The following is a 24,543-nucleotide window of genomic DNA, read 5'->3' on the forward strand; positions in this document are numbered from 1 at the left end:
TACTAGAGACTTGAGAGAGAAGCCTGTACTTGGTGTCTCTACTTCCCTGGTGAGAACTCACTGCTGGTGTCATGCAATCTTCCAGGCTCAGTTCTGGGACACCAATCTCCATTCCACTCTTCTCTCTCCAAGGGGAGAGTGGTCCCTCTTTTACCAACCCCCTTCCCACTGTTCCTTGGTGAGGAGGAAGGGAGAGCCTCATGGCATTCACTCCCAGCACCTGCAGGCAGCTTCCAGTCCCTCCCAGCAGCAGCCAGAGCTGCTGTGGAGTCCCCCATTTTGAATTGACCAGTCTCTTGCCCATTCATTTGTTGAATGTCCTCCCTTCTCTACCCCCACTCTCACACCCTATTCTAAATTTTCCCAGGATTCTGTCCTCAGTTCCTTTTTCTATCCTCCCTCTCTCTCTCTCCCCTCCCCCCAGACACCCCCCTCCCATTCTCTCTCTTTCCATGCTCCCTCCTCCATCTATTTTTCCCTTCTCATAGCTTCAGTCATTAACTTCTAGATGCCTACCCTTTCATCAGAACTCCCTTAGCACTGCAGTTTATCTCTTTGTCAGTCCTTCTGCTGGTATTTATCACTTCTACTTTGTATTATTGTTATCTATCTATGTTTCTTATCTCTCTGCCAGACTGTAAACACCTGGAGGGCATGGTTCACAGGTGATTTATCTTTGTTGTAACCCCTACAGCACCCACTACAGGTTCACATCTAGGGCTTGTATGGAGCCATAACTTATTTCCCAGAAGAATTAAATTTATGTTTCTAAAATTCTGTAGGAAGAATTTGGAACATGTTCTTGATTTTCCTTCTGGAATAATGACAATTGCTTGGGATAATGGCACTTAATTTAGAAATTAATAATCTGCCTAATTAACAATCAGGTATTAGTAACTTTTACCACAAAGGGCCAAAATACAAATAAATTTAATTTTGTTTTTATCTGCATATACTGAGTTTCAATCCATAGCACACTGACTTTCCTAAATAGTGATTTTTTTTTTCCCTAGATGTAGAAAAAAATGTGTGATTTTTTTTCCCTATATGGCTGGTATACACTAACTATTCACCAGGTCTATAGCACCAGGCCCCTAGTGTTTATCATTCCACCATCTTGTGCTATTTCAAAGTCAATGTGGACCACCCATCCAACGTTTTGACCTCTCAACTCCTTAGTCTCCTCCTGTCCAATGTCCTTCGTCTCCACTCAGCTTCAGTCATGCACTCCCATGATCATACCTGGAATCCCCTCCAAACTCACAGAATCCGACAGTGAATGTGCCACCCCAGATCGTCATCCCCAGGCTTCAGCCCTTGGCCTTGCCTGTCAGCCAAAGTGGCCCCAGAAATGACTCATGCTGTTCCCATGGCTGTAAAACCCAGGCTGCTACTGTAAACAACCCCAGTCACCCTGCCCTGGAACGAGAGCCAGATCAGCATGGCCTCAGTAACACTAACCTAGTCTAGGGAGCCTCAGACCCAGGTCTGAGCTGACTACATCCACAGACGCTTCCCGAGCTACTGCCTAGAGGCGCCAAGAAACACAACCCAGAAGCCCTGCAAAGCCAATTTTCACCATCAAGAGACAGGAGCCAGGAAGAAACCAGCAGATAAATTGCTCACCCTTCCTGCCCCTCCAGAAACTGTTCGGAAATGAAATGGCTGCATATGCCACCTTTCTAGCATGACTCAGCAACCAGCTTTGTTTTCTCAAGAAGCTGTGGGCGGCTGGTACTGCACCACCTTTGAATCTTTTTCTCCTTCTCTCCCTCATTTCCCTTTATCCCTCACTCCTGCCTCCCTAGGATAACACCCCCTAATAAATTATTAACATGTGAGATTTGCTTCAGGCCCTGTTTTCTGGAGAACCCAAGATAAGATAAAGCATTACATTCTGTGACCATAGTCTTCCATCCCTTAAGCTTATTTGCTCATTTACTTTCTCTTCGTGTGTGTGTGTGTGTGTGTGTGTGTGTGTGTGTGTGTGTTTTGTTTTGTTTTTTGTTTTTTGTTTTTTTTGACACTATAGTGACCTCTAGTTCCTTGACTCTCTATTTCCTTCCTCTGTATCTTTACCTTGCTCCTTACATAGTTTAGTAGGCAGTGCATCATTTTACTCTCTTGGTACCTCAGACCAACATTAAATCCTTGCAATTACCAGACTAAGCCATTTTGGAAGAAGCCAACTTCTTATCTTCTGTCTCCTGTACCTCAGCAATGAGTGCTAGTAGACAAAATCAGGATAGTCCAGGGTGGGTTAGCTTGGGACCATACATACAGGTTACGTAAGGCCCTGTAGGCAGTGGTAAGGAGTTTGGGTTTTATGACACTAGAAATACTGGATATCAATCTCATCTGGGTACTAAATATTCCCAATGTTACTGAATTTACCTGTCAACTCTCTTTTCTACACTATGATAAAAATGACAAACCTCCTCTTTTCTTCAAACCTTTGTTTCATTACCCTTACTCATGGTAGATTCATGGTAGTTGGCCTCATTGGCTCTTCACAGAGAAAAATAACAACAACAACAGTAATAACTAATATGTACTGAGCCCTTACAATGCATGTGAGCACTGTGTTTCATAATCATTAATAAAATAAACCCTCATAAAGATGCTATCAGATGCTATTATTATAACTATTTTTAAAATAAGGAAACTGAGGCACAGAGAAGTTAGGTGCAACTTGTAAGTAAGAAATTAACTTCAGTATCCCCACACCACTCTGGAAACCCACCTGCACCAGGCTGCTTCCTTTCCTTCCTCACTTCATTAGGTTGTCCCTCATCCTGTCTACAGTCTGTTCCTACCTGTGCTCTTGGTGCCTTCCTGCCAACATTTAATTCTGATTCAAGTTCTGAATTTCCTGTTCTTCTTAGCTTCTTCCCATTAGCACTTATATATGCTTGAGTTTCCCCCACCTTAAACGAGGTCTTCTTCCATAGTATCTTATACTGTTCCTCTCCACATTTCCCAAGTACATCATGTATACTCACTGTGTTCATTTCCTCTACTCTTATTCATTCCTTTGACCCTTGGTATATTAGTTTCCTGTTGCTGCTATTACAAATTAACACAAACTTAGTGGCTTAAAACAACACAACTTTATTGCATTTCTTGAGATCACAAATCTGAAATGGGTTTCACTGGGCTAAAACCAAGGCATCAGCAGAGGTGCATTCCTGCTAGCAGCTCTAGAGGAGAATCTATTGCCTTGCCTTTTCCGGCATCTAGAGGCAGCTCGCATTCCTTGCTCATGGCCCTTCCTCCACCTTTAAAGCCACCGGCTTAGCATCTTCAACTCTTTCCCTGACTCTGACCATCTTGTTTCCCTCTTTCACTCCTAAGAACCCCTGTGATCACAGTCGGCCCACCCAGATAATTCGGATAACCTCCCCATCTCATGATCTTAACTTAATCAAGATCCTTAACTTGATCACACCTACAAAGTCCCCTTGCCATGTAAGGTAACATATTCACAGGGGTTATTATTCAGCCCACCACAATCAGTAAGCTGACTTGTTTCACCTACCATCTATATGATGGTGACTCCCAAATCTCTGTTTCCAGTTCAGACTTCTCTTCTGAGATCCAGATTGAATTATTCAGCTGCTCTTTCAATATTTCCCCTGATAGACCGAGATGCAGGCCTCTGAATATCAACATGTCTAAAAGTAAAGAAACATTTTTTCCATGGGTAATAATTCCTCCTCCAGGATCTCTTGTACAGATGGCCATAAAGTAGCTAGGCTTCTCTAGTTGGAACTTGGGCAGCCATCCTTGTCTTCGAACACTCTTCCACCCTGCAAAGAAAATTCATCACAAAGTCCTGACAATTCTGCCACACCCATAGTGCTGGTAATCATCCAGCTTTCCCCATCAGCCCTATCAGCATCATCTTTTGCCTAGGCTGCTGTGAGAGGCTCCTTGCCGTCTCCCCGTAGCCTCCCTTGCTTTGCCTCCCAGCCCAGCCCCTGGCACATTCTGCCTTTCTGTCAAAGTGATCTTTTTAAGAACAGAAATCAGTTTTGTCATACCCATGACAAAAGTCCATTAATCTTATAGACATACAACCACAGTGCTCAGGGCCACAAGGTCATCAGAATCGGAGGAATTATATGGGACCTGGGGAAAATAAACATTGCCCCCATACTAGAAAAAGAAGACTACAAAATTGAATTGCAAACTGTTTCATTAAAACCTCTACAAAGCATGGCATTATACCAACTAGCAGCTCAATTATATGTGTATACATGCATATATATAAAATCAATGGATTATATATATTATATGTAACATATTATATACTGTATATAAAATTAGAGGAACAAAAGGAATGATTTAGTCATATCAAAATTCAAAAGTGTTAATTATAAAAATTGTTCATTTTTCACAAGAAAATATATGTATATTTATTGAATGGGGCGCCAATATATTTTAATATGCTTAATATGTTCAAGAAGTGAAGCCTTCAAAAGGAAGAGTGCTTAGGGCCTGTAAGGATTTTAAAACAGCCTTGCCTCCAGTCTCCTTCCCACTGCTGTTACAGTAAAGCCCCAAGTCTTTTAACATGCCTTGTTGGCATGTCAGAGCTGCATTTTCTAGCTTGCCTTGGGAGATATCCATGCTAGAGAAATACGTTGGCCTCTGAGGAGGCCCTTAATCAGTGCTTCTCAAACTTTAATATACCTCTGATCAGCTAGGGAGCTTGTTTTAATGCAGATTCTGATTCAACAGGCCTGGGAGATGGCTTGGGTCTTGCATTTTTCGTGAGCTCCCAGGTGATGCTGCTGCTGCTGCTGGTCCAACAGGCCCTGCCTGTTGCTGTTGAACACTGAGGGCTCCATAAGCTCCAGACTGGCCCTGAAGTTCAAGGGCTAGAAGGTGCTGGCAGCCTGATGGTAAATCTTTATGGGAGAAGAAGATAATTTTGAGAATTAGCAGAGGAGAGACCTGATGTCCTCATATAAATGGAATTGGAGCTGAGTGAAGGGGGTAGAATAGCAGGAGGAGCTAACATATACATACACATATATATATGTATATATATATGTTTATGTATATATATATATAAACTCTCCAAACATTCACTCACACTGTCTTGGACTTGTCCCCAAGCATGTTTCTCAGTGTTAGAACCTGGCTGAACATTTGCCTATATCACAACTTTTATGAAACAGTTTTATAATTATATGTTCATGAACCTGTTTCAGTATTAAACTGTAAACTCCTATATGGCAGAGACAACCTGTTCCTTATGGTGATCACTCAATGAATATTAGATCAGTAAGACAATGACTTTAAATACCTTCTATAGTGTAATTTCCAGACAGAATGCAACAGAGCTCTGGCATGCCAGAAAATAATTTCACCCCACAGAACAGTCTTGCGTGCAGTAACCAGAAATGGGTTAGCTGTTTTGGTACCCAGAAACTGTGTGTCCCAACAAATAGAAATAACATGTAGCAAATGACAGCCCTAGCTATAAGCTTAAAAAAACATGTATGCCTATCTAACAATAGCTAGGGTAGCATAAGCTGTTTGTTGTTTTTTCTTTTTAATTTTGGCTAACTTCTGTTTGTTGGTTTGTTTATTTGTTTTTGTTGTTATATATTAATTTATATTAACAGTAGTGACAACTTTACCTCTAAAATAATGGAAGATAAAGACAATAATTTGAGTGTTATTATTATTAATTTTTTTTTTTTGCTTGGGTCTTTTAAATCAGAATTTTACACCATGTAGATATGGGCTATCATTTGTCCAGCCTGGTATTTAAACAGCAGAAACCTGGCTTGAAATATATCGCATTTATCTTTTCACATAACCATTCACGAGGAATTGCATTCATTAGGACCTCATTGTAGATGTTAAGTTGTCTCATTTCCCAAACCCAGACTGCGTATAACTGATTCTTCCTCCCAGATGGTCCTCCAGACACCAAAAGCTTTCATTTAATCAGTCAGCAATAATATTTTCCCAAAATATAAGGGTAATTGAGAATCGTGTTTAGTTTCAGTCCTTCATTGGGTCAAATTGTTTTTCAGATTTTGCTTGGCCTGTATAAACAGTGCACCACTAAGTGAGCTCAGTTGACTCCACAATGCCAAGCAGAGCCATCTGCTCAAAGACAGCAAATAATAAATCATCAACAGGTCTGTATCAAGCCAACATTTGCACAAAGAGGCCTCTAAAAGATAACTACATTTTCTTCCTTCTTAGCACATTGTGAGATGCCACCATTTATTTTCATTTTGTGAACTTGCCAATGGGGATAACTATAGAGTAACCTACATTTTGTAACTCTCTCCCTTGCTCTGACTATTTTATTTGTTACTGACTTTACAATTTACACATCTAGCTTCCCTTTGGAGTCCCTGATTGGGATTAAACTACCAATTTAATTTTCCATTGCATTTTTTAAAAATAGGTTCCTATAATACTAATGAAGTGTAATAAAAGTTTTACTCATAGTTTGTCCTGGTATCTAGTTATTTCATTTATAAGAATATTTATCAGGGGACAGCCATAGCATACACAACACCATAGAGGCTGAGTATTTACAATTAGTGGCCCAATAAACTTCACAGAATATGCCTAACACAATAATGGGGGGAGAGGGGGTGTCAATATGTATGTCTTGAATGTATGTATGAACATTGCTTAGCTAGTTAGCTATAAGACCAGAAGTGAAAACTTTTTGTCAATTCTAATACAGTGAAAATATGTGTGAGACAAATTATTTAATTATAAATTTTGTTAGAAGATGGAATATCTGCAACTGTGATTAAGAATTATTTTCTTTTTCCCCGTTACTAAATGGTTCCTTTATTGAGAGAACATTTCAGAAAGTACAAAATTAGCACACCCTCCAGTAGCCGATTACAACAATTCACCCTTGTATGTATTTTGTGTAGGAGTTGAGGCCCTGGTGTTAGGGGAAGAAGGCTTTGAAAGTTTTGAATGTTTGGAGTAGGGAGAGTGGACTCCAGAGTTCGGCCTCAGGATGGAGATTAAATATCCAGTTTCAGTTGCAGATTGGGAAGCAGGAGTGGCAGCTGCCCTTGTGGACAGAGCAGGTTCAGGAGAAGGGAGCAGGGAAAGGGCAGATGTCCTAAAATATAGAAGTGATTTTCCTTATGCTTCCACACCCAACCTATACACCAGACAGAAGGAGAGTGGGTTTTGAACTTCTTCTGGGGTCCATGTTTGTCTAATTCATTGGTTCTCAATTTTTTTTAGCTCTGAAAATTTTTACACTCTTAAATTATTAAGGACCCTAATGCACTTTTGTTTATTTGGGTTATATCAATATTTACTGTGTTCAAAATTAAAACAGGAATTTTTAAAAATTTTATTTACTAATCGGTATTAAAAACAATAATTATAAACCCATCACATATTAATGTAAATGACACAGTTTTATGAAAAAATAATTACTTTATAAAAATAAAATAGTGAGAACGGACATTGCTTTATATTTTTGAAAATCTCTTTAATGTTTGGCCTAATAGAGAACAGTTTTGCATTCAATCTGTTGTCATATCATGCATCACAATAACATCTAGAGAACTTCACTGAATGACAGCAAAAAGGCAAATAAGATCTTAGTATTATCAAAAAAATAGTTCTGCTCTGGGAACCCCTGTAAAGATCTTAAGTATTCCTTTGGGTCCCTGGACCCTTGGAAAACTGCTTCTCTAATTCATGAGCCCATTACTGCCTCAAACGTCATGGATAGTCCCAAAGCAACTACCACAATGGCTGTCTCTGAGATTCAGTCCAGTGACCCCATTAGCTTCCCTAAGCTCAAGCTTCTTACAATGGCAGAAAAAATAAAAATGGTGGGAATTACTCAGCTCTGTGATGCTTTCTCAATTCCCAAATGTAAGTAAGTGAATGAATGAAAGAATAAAATTGTTCCTCAATTTTATTATTTTCATTTTCTTGATTTTACAGTTGGATTGTAGTACCCATCATGAAGCTGGGTTAGCTGCATTCATCTAACATTAACAGTCTTTTGGTCCTTTGTATGATCTTCTACCACTTGACCTTAAACCCAGTAAAATATGGAGGGAAAACAGCCACGTGGAGAGTTTCAAGTCTGCTGTAATAATTCATTCAAGTGTTTGTTCATTGACCAAATCATTCTTTTGAACCAACAGTCTTTTGTTCAAATCTAAGGACTTAATGTTGAAAAAGGCATCTTCTAGAATTTCATAGGCAAATAGAAAATGCTGTATTTCTATAAACCTTCATTCAGCATGCATGCATTCATTCAGCATGTATGTATTAGGCATCTACCACATGCTACTATGAAGTAGATGCAAAGAAGAAACTTTCCTTGTTTTATGAAACTCACAACTTAGTGGGGCAACAAACCTGAACAAGTAATCCAAATAAAATATGCTAAGACACACTAAGAGTAAGTGAAAAGCTCCATTGGAACTTGGAGGAGAAAGTGAATATTTTCACTAGGGGAGTTAAGGAAGATTTCTGGCTTGGCAAGAGGCATTATAGCAGGAACAGGAGAATAGCTTTTGAGGTCTGAAAGACTCAGTTTCCTTTGCTTTCTAAACCTCTCTAAGCCACCATTGCTCATATGTAAAATGTGTATAATAACACCTAAGTCACAGGGTTGTGAACACAAACGTGATCTTGTGTGTATAGTGACAGTGTTGGCTATCATGATTAGAGGAGTGACAGAGTCCTTTAGATGGAAAAAGAGTCATTCATGCATTCTAAGTGAGGAAAAACCACACATGGAAAAGGAAGGAGGCTTAAACAAGCATAGTGTATCCAGGAAACAAATGAAATAAAATAAGAATGTTAAAATTAGTATAATAAAGTACCACAAGGTCCCTAAATGAGGCAAGGTAAGAATTTCATCACTTCTGTTCAAATATCACTCCTTGCAATAACTACAGAGAAAAAAAAAGAAGATATAAAGCCATTGTTACAGTAAATCACAATGCTCAAAAGAAGACAAAGAGAAATAAGTATCTGAGTACAAGGTTAGGTAAAATTTTTAAGTTTTTATAACAGTGAATCTGCATGGAAATGGGCTTTCTGGGGAGCTGGAGGCAAAAATATAATTCAGAGATACCTGAACACTCACTGTTTTCCCTACCCTTGGATGAAGTTGTGGTCTGCCAACACTGAATTTGGATCAAGAATCAGAAGAATGCAACACTTCCAAACATTCTCTTGAACAGAAGTCCATAGACTGCAAAATTTTCAGGGATGATGGTGTAAGCTTACACATAAAGGTACTTTGGTAGCAGGAACTGCATTTTCCAGATCTGAGGTCTCCCCATGGTGGGACAGTGCTACCAAAGCAGCTGCCTCCCCTAAAAGTGCTAAAGGCTGAGAGCAGTAAGGCTGTGTGACCATTTTGCAAGCCATAAGATAGGATATCCTTGGTTAATTAATTTTGGAACTAAATCTAACAGTGCATGTGCGGTGGTAGTGGAGGGAATTGGGGAGAGACCCTCATTCTACCTGCCCATATCTATGATGCAGGATCATAAAGAGTCAGAGAAGAGTGTTTCGGAACCACAATGTCCAAAGTTGATTTAAATATCATTTATGAAGTAAGGAGTAGGTTATTGTGTCTAGAAAGGTTGGGATCAAATCATGAAAAACCAAGGTGTTTGTACATTATCATTTAGACATTGTTTTGGTTTGGTAAAGTGGCTGGAACACAATATACCAGAAATGGATTGGCTTTTAACAATGGAGATTTACTAGCTTCCAAATTTACAGTTCTAAGGTCATGAAAATGTTCAAATTAAGCCACCAACAGGACGATGCCTTCTCCCCAAAGACCAGCTACGGGTGTCAGATAGCAGCTACGGGTGTCAGATAGCAAGGCACGTGGTGATGTCTGCTGGTTCTTCTCTCCCAGGTTTCATTGCTTTCAGCTTCTGGCTTCAGTAGCTTCCTCTCTCAGCTTCTTTGGGGCTTTTTTCTATGTTTTATCATCCTATAAAAGCCAGTAAGAGGATTAAGACTTACCCTGGGGCACTGCTCACTGAAATAACCTAATCAAAGTGTCCCACACACATTAAGTCTACACCCACGGAAATGGATTAAAAGAAGCTGATCTTTTCTGTGGTACACACAGCTTCAAACCATCACAGGCATTGAGGAGCTATTGATGTTTCTAAGTAACCAAGGGAGTGATTAAACTTGTGTTTTAGAAAGCTTGCTCTGGCATAGTGTGAAGGACGAATGGTCTAGGGAAAAGATTCCAGGTAGAAGCAGCAATTAGGAAGCCAATACAAGGGTCTAGAGAAAGAAATTGGTTGGGCACGCACTGGACAGGTATGCTGGATCAAACAGAGACCATAAAGAGGAGGGGAGGGGAGGGAGTATAGAACATTCTGAGTGAACGTTGAATGTGAACGGGTAGGAAGACATAGCAACTGATATTGACTGATGTGATGAGTTTGGTTAAGTGGGTATAATGTGTCACCATTAAATGGGACAGGATCACAGGGAAAAATATATATTTTCTAAGGCGTGTAACAAATAATAATACAAGATACATAAGATTCTATAAAGAGATTACAAAGGCATGCATGGCATTTAAAACATTTATGAAAAACTGCCTTTCCCCTGGGAAGTTAAACAAGTACATTGCACTGCAGTGTTTTCCACTCAAAAGTCCTGCAGCCACCCCACACTCAAAATGTCCCAAAAGGGGCTGATTATTTCCCCTTTACTGTTGGCTTGCCCACCCCCACCCAGCCCCATCAATGAGCTCTGTATTCTCTACCTTGGTGGGTAGGCACTACAATTTACCTGGTCCCCTAAGTCATAAATCCAGAAACTTCCTCAATGCCTCCCTCTCTTCAACCCCCATATCTAGTCACCAAGTTTTGCCAATCTACCTTGTAAATATCTCTTGTACTTACCCTATTCTCCAGTCCCATGACCACTGCCTTACTTGACTTCCTAGTCTTCTCTACCCTGCTCTATTACCATAGAATTTTATCAAGTCAATCGGCCAGTGGAATTGACCCCACTCCAACATCACAGACAACATTTTCTTTGCAAAATGCAAGTCTGATCATATCACTCCCCATGCCCCTGCCCAATAAAGTCTAAACCCCATAATGTGACCTACAAAGCCCTGTATGTTCTTGCTCCTACTTACGCCTCTAATCTTTGGCTCCTTCTATGCATGTTCCTTCTCAGTACAGTCCAGCACATTTCAGGATGTTTGAACTTTATAATCTCTAAATACCCCTTGTTTCTTCTTTGCGTATGATATTTCATCCACCTGGGTTGTCCTTCCCCATCTTGTTCTCCTGAAAGGCTTAGCTCTCACCTCTCCTTTAATGTTATCCCTACCACTTCTGTGCACAACTAATCCCCCTCTCTTTCTCTGTTCTACTTATGTATCACAATTATAAAATTGTGTTGTCATTTTTAATGTGGCTGACTCTCCAGGTCACCTGTGTGCACCTTGAGGGCAAGGTCTGTCTAAATTACATTCCACCAACAGACTGAGCATCTGCTTTGTTTCATGCACCATCCTTTTGCTTAAGATATAAAAATGAATGGATTACTCCCTTAATGTTTATAAAAGCTGTCTACTAAAGAATTGGATAATTCAAATATCAAAAGGGGCTTATAGCCTAATAGGAGAGTCAAACAAAAATGTAAAAAACAAAAATAAATTGGCCCAGTCAAAAATGAATTATTACAGGTAAGGTCACAATTTCAGTGTTTGGTTAAAAACCACTGTAAAATGTACGGGCCAAAGAGTAGCTACAGAATTATCTTTAAAGCAAACCACACAGATCAAAACAGAACAAAATGAGAGTGAATTTCCAAATATAAAAATGATGACATTTTTTAGTTCTTTCAACGAAGAAGTCAGTAGACCGATACATTGCCTTTGACATTTTATTTGCACCAACTTAAGAAACTCTGAACTCAACTTTTCTCCAGTCAAAACAGAGAAAAGGTATAAAAATAAATGTGTTTTTAAAAAAATTCAAGAATAGGTAAGCTATTCATTTTCTGATCAGAATTGACCTCCAAAAACATCTGACCTAGCTTCTGACTGGTGGAAAACTTCCCTTCCTTGCCACCAATCCCTCTAATCCAACCACACTCATTTCTCACCTGGTTCACTGCAGCGCCCCTTTGTCCTGAAGTTAAGGTCCAGTCCCCAATTTAGCTTGCAGATCCCCACATTATCTGGCCACTGACTATTGCCCCTCAGCTCTCTCAGACGCAGCCTACTTGTATAAATGCACCTAACACTTCCCTTCACAGGGTCTTTGTTAAAAGCCTGATTAAACAACGCCCAGACTGAGCACATGCTCAGGATTTCACAGAAAACTACTTTGAAATAATTTGACTTGAAATTTAAAAAGTAAAAGCACTAACTGAGCCATTTTTGGGAAATTCTGAATCCCGGGGAACTTGCTCACACTTATTTTTTGGTTTAGAACTATTTTAATTTTGAATTACATAGCGATGCACATATGTCTAGGAGAAGGAGAGAATAATAAGCTTTTAAGAAATTAAGATTTCTTTAGGTTATAATCCAGTCCTGCCTTCACAGTGAGAAAGCTTTTCTCTTAACCCTCTGCCTGCCTCATTTCTACTTAAGAGTCTTACATTAAATAAAACGCTTAGAGAAGCCATCCCTCACCCCAATAATCTACCTCTCACCTTTCTGTTAAAATCCTACCTTTGTGCTCTACTCTGTTTCCATTTCTTGGCTCTGGTTTGCCACCGTCATCCCTTACCTGGACTACTGTGCCAACTTTGTAATTGGTCTTGCCACTCCTACTTCTATTCCTCTCAATCCTTCTCCACACAGCAGCAGCCTATTCTCATAATAGGTCAGGGCACTTCTCTGCTTAACACCCTTTAATGCCTTCCCATTTCAGTAGAACAAATCTGATCTTCATTCCCTGACCTATAAGGTGCTGGATGACCTTGTTACTGACTTACCTGGCTTGCTATCCTCAACCACATTGGTCTTTGGTTAAGATTCCTCCTCTATCATACCAAGATTTTCACCCCTCAGAACTTTGCACATCCTGTTTTCTCCACCTCTTTTGGAAATGACAACTTCTTTCATGGGTCTCAGCCTCAGTATCACTTTTTCTGAGAGGCCCTATCAGATTACAGCCTTTTAGTGGCCTCATCTGTCTTTTTCTTTGTTTTCTATTTGTCTCTGAAAATTTATCACAATTTAACAATTATTATTAAAATTGTGTTTATTTTTGATGAATTGATTAAATAACTAGTTGGTCTTGTGGATTGTCTCTCATACTCAAAAGTGAGCTCCATAAAGACAGGGTCATATCTGACTCATGCACCTTGAGTCCCAGTTTCTAGCATGTTAACTGACTCATCATAAGCCACTAAATTCATCTTTATTGAATTAATGATCTTTTATTGTACCATTTATGTTATACTCATAGCAATGTACACAAGTTTTATTACATTTTATGTGTGTTATTACTGACCTAATTTCTTCTTCTTTGCTAAAGTTCTCTGAAAGCAAGAATCAGAGTCATTTTCTTCACTGCTACATTAGTGGAACCTTTCAAGTAATAAGGCTTTTAAGATATATTTATTCAATAAATGGTTGAATTAAATAGTTGATAAATGGGAGACCATTTAAAAGATAATATTGAAGGTCCTAGATAGTTCATTTTATTAAAGTGAAGCAGGTAAACCCTGCTTTCAACCATCAGAATTTGGGAAAAGCAGGTTTCAACAAGCAATAATTTACTATGATCCCTTTATTTAATTCTGTCCATAAAAGTTAACATGTAATAACCAACTTACAGAGAGATTTTCCTTCCTTTCTTTCTTTCTATTTTTTTTTTTTTTTTTCCTAATCAGTTACCCAATCCTGTATGTTAGCATCTACCTGGAATAGACTATATTTATGGGCATGGAACACACTTAAAATCATTTATGATGTTTGACAACCTAGTCTTTATTGTTTGGATATTAGTCTTAGTATGATTTTGGTGAGAGGTTTACTTTGAGAAGTTTCAGAATTGATATTGGTACATAATCTAGTCCCATGCTCCTGATCTATGGAAGAATTTTGGTGCTACCATGTCAAATAGCCACAATGCTCTGTATCTCTTCCAACAAGAGATGAGATCTCTTTTTCCACATGTTGCATCTGAGTTTCTTGTGACTTGTTTTGACCAACTGAATATGGCAGAAATGCCAGTTCTAAGTCTTGCACTCAAGAGACCTCCCAGCTTCTGACTTTTCTTTCTTAGAAATCTGAAAATGCAATTTAAATGAGCTTGGCCAGCCTACTGAAGGGTGAGATACCACATGGAGAGAGATCCCAATGGTTTCAGATACCCCAGTTGAAGCCATCGTGACCAGCCAGCCTGGCTGACCCACCAGCTACCTGCAAACACATAAGAGAGCCTGGCCAGGACCAGCAAAGTCTAGAACTGCCCAACTGAGCCTAGTCCAAATTGCTGACCTACAGAAAAGTGAACTAAATTAGTGGCTATTGCTTTAAGTTTTTAAGTTGTGAGGTGGTTTGTTACACAACACAGGCTAACTGATACAGCCATATTTACTTCTCAGTATATTGACTAATTGGTTTTAAGACCGTAGATTATCCAGATATTATAAATTGAGTTTAAAAAGCTAAGTGGTGATGTCATCAACATGGCACCATAAGACATCCCTGGAAAAGTCTCCCCGCAGGAACAACTAATAAAAGGATTATTCCTACTTGCATGTAACTCTGGAGGATGATAGAGACTGGAGAAGGATTCCACAAACTCTGAATTGAAGAAAAAGGGGGAAAAACACCAAAAAAGGGTAGAGGATCTATGACGCAGTCCTGCCAAACCAGACCTCACTTCTCACTAAGTTCTGTGTAGCTTTAGAGTCACACGGAGACATCAAAGCCTGGGTACCCCCTGCCATGGATGCAGACCACAGAGCCACTCATAGCAGCAAGTTAGAACTACAAACATACCCAGGCACAGGGACCAAAGTTTGCAGAGACGCAGGCTGGAACACAAGTGACTGATTAGTGTGTGCATAAAAAAAGACCCCCAGACACCAAAGCAGAACTGTTGGCAAGAGGTGCACACACTCAGTCTAGTCTCTGATTACCAGATCACCTAAACAAAAATATTCCTTTCTGGAGCTCCCCAGGACAGGAAACCCTGATGGGGAAGTACTCAGAGGCAGAAAAGCCTCATGGAGAAAAAAAAAAAAGGAGAGGGGGCAATACTGAACCTCTGTAAGGCACAATGGGTCCCAGAATGGGAAAGTGTAACAAAAAGGGGACACGAAGTGAGGGAGAAAAGTTGAACAAATCATAGGTGCTGGGAGCAATTCTACACAAAGCTAAACAGAACAGATCAAGATTACTGGAAAAGGAACAGAAGAAAGGAAGATTTCTCCTAGAGGTGAAACAATTGCACATAAAAGGTTGACTGTAAAAGTTGCAGAGCAAGAATCAGGTGCAGAAGTCTTGAGAAAATCTAAAGAATTAAATATATGCCACTATAAAGGTCTAGTATAAGTTGGACCAGGCAGCAGGGAAAAGCTTAACACAAAGCAAATCTATTATAAAACCATTGGTGAGAGGGAGAAACTGACTTTCAGAGTTAGAACATCAAAATAATCAGATACCTAGACATCGGTAAAAAATTATAAGCCATACTAAGAAATAAGACATGGCTCAGTCAAAGGAAAAAATTAAAACTTCAGAGGAGACATGGGCATTGTAACAACTTGTTAAAGAAGTTCAAACAAATCTCCTAAGTCAATTCTAGAAGATGAAGGAAAAAATGGATAGAAAAAAAATTAATGGTGGATATAGAACTAAAGGATATTAAGAAGACAAAGTGTGAGCCTAAAGAAGCATGAGCCATTTTAAAAAGAAACATAACAGAAATTGTGGGAATGAAAGCACCATGATGGAGATTAAAAAATAGTAGAGGCATACAATAGCAGATTTGAACACGTAGAAGAAATAATCAGTGAACTAGAAGACAGGGCAATCAAAATCATACATTCAGAACAACATATAAAGAAAAGAATAGAAAAAACTGAGCAGCATCTGAGGGGCTTGAGTGAAAGCATGGAGCACACCAGTATTTGCATCATGGGAATACCAGAATGAGAATAGAAGAGAAAATGGGAAGAAAGAATATTTGAGGAAATAATGGTTGAAAATTCCCCAACTCTTATGAAAGACATAAATATTCATGTCCAAGAAGTGAAACATACTCCAAACATAATATGTACTAATAGACAAACTCTGAGACACATGTTAATCAGAATGGCAAATGCCAAAGATAAAAGGAAAATTCTGAAAGCAGCAAGAGAAAAGTGATCCATCACAAACAAGTGATCCTCAATAAAATCAAGTGCAAATTTCTCATCAGAAACCATGGAGGTGAAAAGACATTGGTATGATATAATTAAGGTACTGAAAGAAAAACTTCCAGCCCAAAATTCTTTACCTGGCAAAACTGTCCTTCAAAACTGAGGGGCAATTTAAAACATTCACAGATAAACGAAACTGAGAGACTTCATCACCAAAAGACCTGCCCTAGAAGAATTGTTAAAGGGAATCCTTCAGGTTGAAAGGAAAAGACAGGAAAGAGTGGCTTGGAGCAATGTGAAGAAGTGAAGTTCTTCAGTAAAGGTAATTAAAGGCTAAATGCAAAACCCGATAGTACTGTATCCTCAATATATAACTCTAATCTTTAATTCCTAAAAGAGTTAGAGCACAACTGAAAAAGAAATAATCATATTTCCTGAAAATGGATATGCAAAATATAAAGAGGTAATGAGGGACAAAAATAAATCAAGAGGGGAAATGGAGGGATATAGGACCAGAGAACATGTAGGCTATTGATATGAAGCTGATATCTTTTCAAATTAGTAGGTGATGAGAGATGTAGGTATGTAATAAAAATCCTACAGTAACTTCTGAGAATGTATTTTTAAAATATACAGAAAGAGAAACAAGAAAGGGATTAGTCAGGACTGGAAGTTCCAGCCAGAACATTTAGGCAAGAAAAGGAAAATAAAAGGCATTCAAATTGAAAAGAGAAAAGTAAAACTTTAACTATTTGCAGACGACATGATCCTGTATATAGAAAGTCCTAAAAATTCTACAACAAAGCCACTAAAGCTAATAAAAAAAATTCAGCAGAGTGGTAGGGTACATGATCAAAATGCAAAAATCAGTAGTGTTTCTATACGCTAGTGATGAGCAATCTGAGGAAATCAAGGGGAAAAAAATTTACAATAGTAACTAAAAGAATTAAATATCTTGGAGTAAATTTAACCAAGGATGTAAAGGGCTTATACATAGAAAACTACAAACTTTTGCTAAAATTTTGATTGATTTGCTAAAATCAATCAAAGAAGACATAAAGATGTGGAAGGACATTCCATGCTAATGGAATGGTTTCTTACATTTTACATCCAAAGCACAAACAGCAAAAGAAAAAAAAAATAATTAGGACCTCATCAAAATTAAAAACTTTTCTGTGTCAAAGGACTTGGTCACAAAACTGAAAAAACAACATACTCAATAGGAAAAAATTTTCAGAAGTCACATATCTGATAAGGGTTTAATATTCAGAATATATAAAAAAATCCTACATTTCAACAGTATAAAAGTGAACAACCCAGTTAAACAATGGGCAAAAGATTTGAATAGACATCTCTCCAAAGAGAATATACAAATTACATGCAAAAATGCTCAACATCTTTAGTCATTAAGGAAATGCAAATCAAAACTACAATGAGATACCATTTCACATCCACTAGAATGGCTACTATTAAAAAAAAACAAACAGAAATGACAGGTGTTGGAGAGGATGTGGAGAAAAAGGAACACTCATCCATTGTTGGTGGGAACGTAAAATGGTATAGCTGCCGTGGAACACAGTTTGGTAGTTACTCAGAAAGTTAGGTGTAGAATTACCATATGACCTGGCAATGCCACTTACAGATATGTAAGTAAATGAAGGGAAGTATTTTCAGGCTCTTGTGTCAGGCAATGGTTTCTTCTTTAGAAACCAGGTACTGAAACATATATTTGCACATCGATGTTCATAATGGCATTATTCACAATTGTCAAAGTTGTAAGTAACCCAAGTGTCCATCAACCAAAGAATGGCTAAAGTGTGTTATATACATACGATGTGAAAAGCAATGAAGTTCTGATACATGCAACAATGTGGATGAACCTCAGAGACATCATGTTGTGTAAAATAAGCCAGACACAAAAGGACAAATGCTGTATGAACTCTGTGCCAGTTTGAAACTGTTATGTACCCCAGAAAAGCCAGGCTCTTTTAATTTAATCTTGTGGGAGCAGACTTATTGTGGGTGGGGTCTTTTGATTAGGTTGTTTCCATGGAGATGTGTTCTAGTTTGCTAATGCTGCAGAATGCAAAACACCAGAGATGGATAGGCTTTTATAAAACGGGGGTTTATTTAGCTACACAGTTATAGTCTTAAGGCCACAAAGCATCCAAGGTAACACCTCAGCAATCGGGTACCTTCACCAGAGGATGGCCAATGGCGTCCGGAAAACCTGTTAGCTAGGAAGGCAGCTGGCGTCTGCTCCAAAGCTCTGGCCTCAAAACGGCTTTCTCCCAGGACAGTCCTCTCTAGCAAGCTTGCTCCTCTTCAAAACATCACTCACAGCTGCACTCCATCCAGTCTCTTTGAGTCAGCACATTTATATGGCTCCCTTGATCAAGGCCCGCCCTGAATGGGCAGGGCCACGCCTCCATGGGAGTTTCCAACCAGAGTCACCACCCACAGCTGGGTGAGGCATATCTCCATGCAAACAACCTAATCCAAACGGTCCAGCTTAATCCCCACTATTATGCTTGCCCCACAAGATTGCATCAAAGAATATGGCTTTTTCTGGGGGACATAATACATTCAAACTGGCACAAGATGTGACCCCGCCCATTCAAGGTAAGTCTTAATTAGTTTACTGGAGTCCTCAAGAGAACTCAGGAAGAGAGAGCTCAGAGCCAACACAGACCCAGACACTTGAAGATGCAGACAGAAAGACATTTGGAGATACTAAGCTAAGAGATGCTTGGACAGAAACGCCCCAGAAGAAACAAGCAGAGAGCCAAGAGAAGCTAAAATATGTAATCCAGAGTTTGCCCCTGGGAGAAGCAAGCAAAATACCATAGGAGCTGAGACAGAAGCCCGGAGACATTTTGGAGAAAGCCACTGAAACCAGAAGCTAAACCTGGAAAGAAAATTCAGCAGAGCTAGCCATGTGTCTTCCTATGTGACAGAGGAACCCCAGATGCCGTCGGCCTTTATCAGAGACAGTATTTTCCTCTTGATCCCTTAATTGGGACATTTTCATGGCCTTACAACTGTAAATTTGTGAACTAATAAACCCCCATTGTAAAAGCCAATCCACTTCTGGTATATTGCATTTCATCAGCTTTAGCAAACCAAAACAACTTCATGGATATGAAATAATTACAATATGCAAACTTATAGAATCAGAATCTGGATTATAAGTTACCAGTGGCTGGGCTGGGGGTAAGCAATGGGGAGTTACTGCTTGATTTGCAGTTTCTCTTTGGGTTGATTGTAAAGTTCTGGTAATGGGTGTGGTGATGGTAGCACCATATTGTGTATGTAATAAACAGCACTGAACTATATATGTGCATATGGTTAAAACAGAAATTTTTAGGTTGTATATATGTTTCTAGAATAAAATTTTTAAAAACACACTATTTGGGTACAACACAAATAGTGAAACCTATTGTAAATGATGGACTATGTTAATAGTACAATTATAGTTAATATAATTATAAAAATGTTCTTTCATGAATTATAACAAATATACCATTCTAAAGCAAGGTGATAATAATAGGGTGGTATATGGGAACTCTGTATTTTATTATTTTATGCATGAGTTTTCTGTAAATCTACAACTTCTTTTAAAAAAAGAAATACAGAGCTGTGCTGGTTACCTGGAAAACTTGCTGAGACGAACATTCGATGAAAACATACCAAGTCTCCCTAGCACTGCAAGGATATGCTAGAGGTAATTTATCACACCTATTTTATTTTTTCTTTCAGATTGCCCTTTGGGACATCTGATAGCAGTGATCATACTATCACCCTAAGCTCTGATATGGTACTTTCCAATCAATAACTCTAAGGCTCAACATGCCCTATTGTCTAGCAAACCAAATGAGGCACACTTCACAGTATCTTCAAGTAGGTAGAAATCATTATTTATTTATTTTTGTGTGTAATGTTGCATCTTTAGATAACAATATTTTCACCTGAATAATCTTAGTCTTGTGAAGCTAAATTTCATGCATGTCAGAAGCGTTTCTCTAACTGAGTAAATATTGAAATGAGCTTTTGACATAAAGTGTTAAATGTGTTTGGTCATCAAATTTGACTTAATATTCCAAAGGGTATCCAAATATTTTTGGCAATGTCTCAAAGCTCTCATGAATCTCCCAGCCAACTGTTGCTTTGATGGGAAGTTTCTTTACCCAGCAGGAAGTTTTTCTAGTTAATTCACCATTACTTAGAATTCCATATTTTCCTCTTTCAAGTTTTCCTACATTTTTAAGTGCAGCTAGAATTTTGACCAAGAAATGATTTCCAGACTCCTTCCTGTTTAGTAGCCTCATTACTCTCCCGTTGGGAAACTGAGAATTTATGATTCTAATTCTCACTGGATTAATCTCATTCAAAAGCTTACCCTGCATCTCACACATACTATTGCCCACTTCATGAAGAAGTCAACAATTACATGTGGAAAAAGCTGAGAATGAAGAGGCTTTTTTTTTTTTTAAAGCAGTAGTACTTATATTTTAAAATACAATTTAAAACAAAGTTAATGTTAAATATAGTTTAATTTTCCCTTTAGAAACACTTTGACCAAAATTCAGTTTTTTTAGGATTCTCTACCCCAAATCAAGGACAAAATCCTACCAACAAACATGCCACTGTACCCCCCACCACAGTTTCTAACCGTATTAAAGTGCCTGTTTTGCATTAAAGAGCCCTGTTAACTGTTTCGCGTCTGTCAACATTTTCCCCTGGTGGTTGGGTGGGAAGATGGAAAGGTCTTGCCACTCCTCGATCTTCACACTGCTTTCCTTTTTACATTGGCTTTACCTGGGTTTCTGCCATTTCCTATGTTCCAGGAAGCCTGCTGCTTTTACCAGGTTCTAATCCACAAGTTAATATACAAAGTTTATCTGGTTTACAGACATAGATTGTCTTGAATAATTTCATCTGCTATTGCAAATTGGCCATACTGGCTAAGAGCCTTAATCGCTACATTAGGTTGTCCAGAAATTCTTTTGTGCTTTGACCTTTTATTTTAATAGTCTGTAGCTGGGGAAAGTTGGTTTGGCGTATAATCATCATTTCTTTGGCTGAGTGCCTTTTTCTCTTTTTTCATCTCTAGAAATGTAATAACATCCATAAAGTTTTCTTTCTTTTAAAAATTTTCTTTTTATCTTTGATTGTTGGAGACTACGAGAGTTTTCCACTTTGCTTTCCTCCTCACTTTGGAAATGGTCTGACTCTCTTAGGGGCCGCTTTCATAATCAAATTTCTTTGGCTTTGCAAGAACCACAAGGAAGTGCTTCTTGTTGTAGTACTTCCTGAGTAGGAAATCTGTGTGCCAGAACATATCAGACAGTTTTCCCCCCAGAACTTTCGAAGTTGAAGAGCCACTGATGCTGAAATTCTAGCAAAAACCCCCTTCCCAGGCTAACCAGCTCCCCCCCCACCCCTGCCGCCCCCAAAATACTTCTTTCTCACTCAACAAATCTTCCAGAGATCTGGAAATAAATCTTTCTCTGTCCAGGAATATCCATTTATTTGCGAACAGACAAACAAATGAAAGGTGTTTCCAGGAGAAACAATGGCCAGAATGGTTCTTTTACATTCCCCTGCTTTGCTACTTAAACAGTAGCCTCCTGAGATTGTGATCACTAAAATTTTGGGGGCAGGACATAGACTGTAAAGAAAGAAACAACTGAATAAGGAATCTTACTTCCAAACAAGTGATTTTGACAGTTCGAATGATAAACAACCCATGACAGCTGAAGTAATGGTCGTTAAGCTGGTCAGAATAATCTTATGGTAGTTTTCTCATGGAGCTACCCTGGGACATAAGATATCACCTGTGAGTGCCTGATTCACTAGGTACATGAAGAAGATCACTAAATATTTGAGTGTCCTAAAAACCTTTTTAGACACTGGCTATTCCGAGAAATTCAGACGAATTGTGGTTTTAGGGTTTTTAAATCAGAAAGTTGAAGTGCTTAGATGACTGGAATGCATTCCAAATAGTAACAAAAAATGTAAGGAATCAATATTTATTGGGAGTATACTCTAGGGCCAAAACTTTACATAATCTCATTTATTGCTCACAATAACCCTCCAAGTAGGTATTGTATTGTATTTCTATTTTGTAAATGAGGACACTTAAGCCAAGAGATATTAAGTTACCTGCCTAAAGTCATACTATGTCCTGCCTAGTAAGCTAGCATGCTAGACCTGGGATTTTAATCAGGTCTCTCTTCAAAGTCCAATCTTATTCTATTCTACTCATATGGTTTCCTGAGAAGTAGAAGTATAGAGAAAAGGCAAGGAGATAAGATTTATTAATCTTAGTCACATTTCCTATATGCTTTATTTTCCATGTATACTAAGGGCTTGGGAAAATGACGTGCAAATTGTGTTAGCATCTCTTGAATGTGGAGACACTAAATAATATGTTTTCAGTGTATGTAACTCATGGCTGAAAGGAATAACATCAAAATTGAAATAAATTACTTTGGACCAAGTAATATGACTAAGTAAGAAGTGGGTATGCTTTCATATCCACAGAGCATCAGAGATGCAGTGTAGTGATTATGAACATGGGTCTCAGGAGCCGGACTGCTTGTTTTCAAATCTGTCTTCTTCCTGCCACCGGCTGTGTGAATCTAGGCAAGCTACAGGTTCTTTGTGCTACAGGTTCCTCATCTGTAAAACGGGGATGGTTTTAAAGAACTTACTTTCTTGGGTTAAAAGGATTAAATGAGCCACATATAAACGTTATTTGGAGCAGTGTCTGGCTTACAGTAAGCCCTTAAAACATGCTACCTCTTATTATCTTATCATCTGAATCTGAGAAATTCTATATGTCTATCCATGAACATTAGGCATCAGATGGCAGTATTATCAGACTGTCCAAGAAGTTCCCAAGATATATCATGGAGTTTTAGGGACTATAATCTGTCCCATAAATAGCTAGCAGAGAGCCAATATAGAGTGGTGGTCAAGAATACAGCCATCAAGTAATTTGTTCCTACAGATCAGTGTCGGAATCCTGATTCCATCACTTGGTAGAAATATAACCAGGGTAACTTAACCCAGCTGAGCATTTTTCCATATCTGTAAAATGGAAGAATAACAACTACCACACAGGTTTATAGTGAAGATTCATAAAATCATGCTTGCATAGTATCTAGAGGGTCTCAAGAAGTTATTTGTATATGTATCCATCATATCAGTTCAGTACTCTTAAGCCCAGAATAGGAATTCATTTGCTTGATGTCTTTTGAGTTTCCCCACCCTACATCCTATATAGATAATGTAAATTCACGTGGAGTATTACAGTTTACTAGTCCTTTCACTTCTGTCATCTCATTTAAGGGATGAAAACAGAGATGCAGGTTGAATATAATACCCTGACAGGCCAAAAAGGACATAACTTTGTGAGACAGGCATTGTTAATTATAGATTGTTAATTACAGATTGCAGAGAAAGGCAGAGAGATTTATCCAAGATCCCAAAGTTACTAATAAATAAAGCCAAAACTTGAATCCAGATCTTCTGAATAAAGCCTTCTATAATAGTTTTTCAGTTTTCCCTAGTTTCTTTGGAATGTTCTTATGGGAATTATTTGGCAGTATATAGGAAAGTTGTGACAAGGTGTTTTGTCTAGCAATACTAGGCTAATACATGCCTCCACCATTTACATTACAATGTCCAAAATGAAGCAAAAAAACAAACAAACAAATGAAAAACCCCACAACTTTCCAAAAAGCAATAGAGAGTTTCAAATTAGAGAAAAGGAGATAGAAATACAGATAGGCTTCATCTTTTGCAAATATCTTTCATTTGCTGTTCTCAAGTCAATAAGAATCATGTGACAAGTAGTTTACAGAATCCCCATTGAGAATTGTGAACCTAAAAAAGGTAGGCAGGAAAATAAACTGAGCAGACAACCAAACTCTTTATATTTTATTCTCTTTTCGTATATACACACAGATAGGAACATTGAAAAATGGTTTTAAAATCCAATAGAAATATTACTAAGTTATGGAAAAAATATAGTTGATAGGGATATGTAGATAATTCCTATGATTTTTTCTTGCCCTAATCCACTGTCAATAACTTATTCCAGTGGTAGAAGCTGACATTTACTTTCTTGCCTTTTTTTAAACTCCTGGGTTTCAGCTGAAGTTCAGT

The sequence above is a fragment of the Choloepus didactylus genome, chromosome 3 (genome assembly GCF_015220235.1).
Source record: "Choloepus didactylus isolate mChoDid1 chromosome 3, mChoDid1.pri, whole genome shotgun sequence".
NCBI classification, from domain to species: Eukaryota; Metazoa; Chordata; class Mammalia; order Pilosa; family Megalonychidae; genus Choloepus; species Choloepus didactylus.